General features: G+C 41.7%; 1 long non-coding RNA gene across 1 annotated transcript in view; it reads right to left on the bottom strand.

The window, feature by feature from the left end:
• Positions 1-2,826: 2,826 nt before the first annotated feature.
• The window catches only part of LOC110334576, a 6,497-nt gene continuing 4,660 nt past the window's right edge, over positions 2,827-4,663 (bottom strand). Inside the window, exon 3 of the long non-coding RNA XR_002381125.1 lies at positions 2,827-3,697. This is a non-coding gene — a long non-coding RNA (uncharacterized LOC110334576). The remainder of the gene's footprint in view (positions 3,698-4,663) is intronic.

The raw sequence follows: 4,663 nt of genomic DNA, 5'->3' as shown, positions 1-4,663 counted from the left end.
TACAATTCATAACAGTATCAAAATCGTAGTTATGAAGTAGCAACAAAATAATTTTATGGCTGGAACTGTATTAAATGTGAACTGTATTAAAGGGTTTCTGAATTACGAAGGTGGAAAACTGCTGCTCTAAAGCATCATTGCACCTAAGCTCTCTCAACAGGGAAAACTATACTCATGTCTGCACTTATACCTCTCCATCTATAAGTAGAAGACAGATAGGTGGCTAAATGGATGATTCAGAGATGATAGACAGATGCAAACTGACACCTCCCACGCTTAATCCACAGGTTTGATTAGAATAACTAGACTAGAACCTTTGTATGCCATTTTAAAATCTTGACATTTGCTTCCTCCTATTAACTGACTGTTGGCGACAAGCTCTGCACTTGTAAATTGTGACCCCCTGCTCAGCTGCTGCTGTGCATAATGACGCTGCAGTGTAATTATCTGTTGGTTAAGCAATGTTTTCTGACCTGTGGGTCAAGAAGACACTGCTGAGTGTTTACCTACTATTTAGCCATCTGTTCTCCATCCCCAAACTTTCAGTGCTAATGAAAATGTCTCTTTGCACATCATTCTGTTTCCCTTAATCAAACATACCTTTTCCCTTTATTCTGTTCTCTTTTCCAAGTAAGTTATGCGTATGACATCCAGGGGTGGAACAACTGTGTTGTGTAACCAACACAGACGCTCTTCCTGCTGGTTTTGTTGTTCTGAGAGAAGGTCTCTCTGTGTAGCCCAAGCCAACCTTGAACTCCAAATCCTCTTGCCTTTGCCTCCCCATGGCCAGGATTACAGATGTGTGCAACTGCTACTGGTTTTTGGACTCCCTGTTAGGTGGGGAGAGTGAGTGCATATTCAGCTGGGCTATTGTCTGATGCATGAGGTTGAACGGCCTTACCAGACACAATCCACTTAGAAGTCATAGTTGTTTTCTTGTAAAAAAAAACCAGTCTATTACTGTGATCATGTGTGTCATGAAATACCAGCCAGTACTTATTTATTATATCACACTAAGGTGTTACAGAGCATATTCTAATTTCAAGGTTTGGCAGATGAAGAGTAATGGAATTCTTACGATCAGTTTAGGGGTCATGGATCTGGTGCAGAAGAGGAAGCAGAATGATCGTAAGATCTGGAGGTCATGACGTGAAGATACGAGGTTATAATATCTTCTAGAGATGATGTGACTGACCGACATATGAACTCCCAAAGACTGTGGCATCACACACAGGAACTGCATAGGTCTAAGCCAGATGTTGTCCCAACATTAACACCCTCATCTCTAAGCCAGAAGCTATTGCCAAGAGTTAGCTAACAAAGAAAAACCTTAGTTTCCTCCAGGGGAGTCTCCCTGGTTGTACAACCCACACTTGCCTCTTGGCTCTCTCTTGCAGGGAGCTGATACAGCTCATCTTTATTCTCCCTTCTGTCTCTGATCTCCTCTCCTAGTGCCAGGATTTGGATAATGCAGCCTTTCTGAGAACATATTTACTCATCCATGTTTCCCAGTGCACACATGCAAGATTATTCTCTGCAAGAGGAACTGCCCCTTGTTTGGTTGTGCACATCCTCTGTGTGACTCTGCACTGTGATGCTCATGACTGGTCCCTTTACATAAAGACTGCTGGGTTCTTGGGTGGGCACATTCTTCTTCACATTGTGATGCACAGAGTCAGTCCCTTTACACACACCCTCACATGTGAGGGTTTCTGGCGGTCATGCCCCAGCATCTCGACAGATCCTTGGGCTTATCAAAAGCATGTTCGATGCTGTAGCATCTCACCACAGTTCCCATCCATCCGGTTACTAACACAGTTAGACCTCTGATATTTTCATCAGCCATTCTTCTGTGAGAACCTTCATGCTTTCCACTTTTTCTTTTTCTCCCTCTTTAGTGGTGATTTGCATACAGTCTGCAGGATAGCCTTTGGTTGTATTTGTCGAAAGCGTTTCCATCTCTTTCATCTTTGTTTTTTCATTGTCTAGCATCTTTTGATAAACATTTTCTTAACGAGAAACCATGTCTTTCCGTTTGTCACTTGATTAATTGTTCCTTTTTGGGAAAAAAAAAGTACATATGTTCGAGAGTCCCAAGAATTTTACATAGATGGTATTATAAAATGTTTATTGAAACCAGTACTGACTACACCTGTCTATGATCCCAGCACCTGGAAGACTGAGACTGAGACTGGGAAATCAAGAGTTCAAGACCAAAAAAAAAAGACCATCTTGGCCTACATAGTGATACCCTGCCTCACGAAGAGAGAGATATTAATGAAATCCCCTAATCCTCAGAACCAATTTATATTAGGCAGATGCCCTCGACTTCAAGATAGCTCCAATGTCCAATATAGAGGGTGTTCCAGTTTGCTTTGTGCATCTGTGATAAAACAATAACAAAAACAATTTGGGAAGGAAAGGGTTGCACTCTGGGTCACACTCCATGATTGAGAAAAGCCCAGGCGGGAGCACAATACAGGAACCTGGGTGAAAGGACTGAAGGCTTCCTGTCTTAGCCTTTTACTTGGAATCAGCTCCCATCAACTAACAATCAAGAAAATATCCCCACTAATTTCCCTATAAGGCCAATCTATAAGGTTCCCTCTACCTGGTTTATCTAGTTGACAACCAGGATTATCCATCCCATATACACTTGCAATAATTTATATATATATATATATATATATATATATATATATATATATATATAGTCTGTTTGTAAAAGTCATATTTGACCTCTGAGTCAGAATAATAGAAGTTATGTAGATTCTGCCTCTCTTTAAATCTTTGGTTCTTGGTCTAAGCACGCACAGTCACTCTTATTTTGTTATTTTTGAAAATACAACATTTTATACACTGTATCCTTCCCCTAATCCTTCACGTTTCTCCCCACCACCAACTCCCATCCAGACTCACACCCTTTCTGTCTCTCTTAGGAAAAAATAAAACAGGCATCTAAAGAATAAGTTGAAAACAAAGAACTAAAAATGAAAAAATAAGAATATAAAAAACAGACAAGAAAAAGAGCCAAATAAAAAATGCAAAAAAATACATGTAGGTGCAGAGACATCCACATTTGCACACACAAGAATCCTGTAAAAACCAGAAGCCATAATGTATACACAACGGACTTAAATGGTAGGGAAAAAAATAATGTCTGAGCTTAACATTATGAGACAAGAAAACCCTCCAAAGATGCCACTGAATTTATTTTGTGTTGGCCATCTGCTACTGGACATGGGGTCTGACCCTTAAAAGTAGTTTGTAACTACAGTGAGACTCTCTTGGAGAAAATTAACTTTTCATTTGGGAGTAGCTATGGATTGGAGATAGCTTCTTGGTGAAGGACGGGGCGTATGTCTTCTCCTTCCGGCTCTAGGGCGTCACCTGATGCAGACTCACAGAGGCCCTGTACATGCTGGTCAGTCTCTGTGAGCTCACATGTGTGCCAGCCATGGCATCTCTAGGTCTTGAGTCTCTGGGGTCCATTCACCCCCTCTGCCTCTTACACTCTTTCTGCTCCCTCTTCCATAGAGTTCCCTGAGCTCAGAGGAGCAGGATTTGATGGAGCTATCCCTTTTATGGCTGAGTGTTCCAAGATCTCTCACTCTCTGCATATTATTTGGCTGTGGCTCTCTGTATTTATTCCTAACTACTGCTGGAGGAAGCTTTTCTGATGATGGCTGAGCAAGACCTGTCAGTATAGCAAAATATCATGATGGCTAGGTTTCTCTAGCAGGACAGTAGTAGTTGGGTTTTTTTTCCCCCTAGGTTTCTGACCTATCTAGTCTCAAGTTCTTATCAACACTTTAATGAACTATGTATGTGTGCGTGTGCGTGTGCGTGTGTGTGTGTGTGTGTGTGTGTGTGTGTGTGTGTAGTGTATCACTGCATTTATTGAAAGCTGTCTTTCCATGTGTTTTAAATATTTCTTTGCCAGGGTCCTATATTGTTAACTTTGTTCCTAAGAATTTTATTTTTAGACATAAGCGTGCACTGTAAAACACATCTTTAAGAAAAAAATATAAGTTTTTTCTGGCATAAAGTCCATGAAACTCATCACGTCGGAAGTCTGGCACCTAGGAAGTATGCAGTACACTTCCAAATCACACCCATAAATAATTAAATAAATAGATGAACACCTACCACTCACTTTCATGGGTCCATGTGCCTGTCTACAAACTGTTTTGGAAATCCCTCTACTTATTGTTTTCCCAGCCACAATGACAAATCCTGTTGTTTTGGGTTCTTTGGAAAGTGTGCCTCCAACAGGGTAATACCAGGGTTCAGACTTAGTTCCCAAGGGGTGCAGAACAGTATGTTACATGAACTTCCCTTCTTCCCCCCAAATGCCTCTTCTCTGTGTCTTTAGCTCAGTCCTATCTATGATCTCATCCTCAGCATATTCAACTCCAGTGTCGGCTCCCAGCTGACTGTGAGGAGCAAGGAGGCTGCTTTCGCTGTGATATCGATGACTGCAGTTGAGATGCACAGTTGAGAAAGAGGGACACGGAAGCCTTCTGTGGCAACCCTCCCCCCCCCCAAAGTAGCAAACAGCCTAAACTGGAACACATCAAAAAAGAACTCTTAAAAGTGGCATGGACAGCCGGGCGGTGGTGGCACATGCCTTTAATCCCAGCACTTGGGAGGCAGAGGCAGG

Source organism: Mus pahari, chromosome 17 (genome assembly GCF_900095145.1).
Source record: "Mus pahari chromosome 17, PAHARI_EIJ_v1.1, whole genome shotgun sequence".
In the NCBI taxonomy this organism is placed as follows: Eukaryota; Metazoa; Chordata; class Mammalia; order Rodentia; family Muridae; genus Mus; species Mus pahari.
This window is presented reverse-complemented; position numbering and strand designations above follow the sequence as displayed.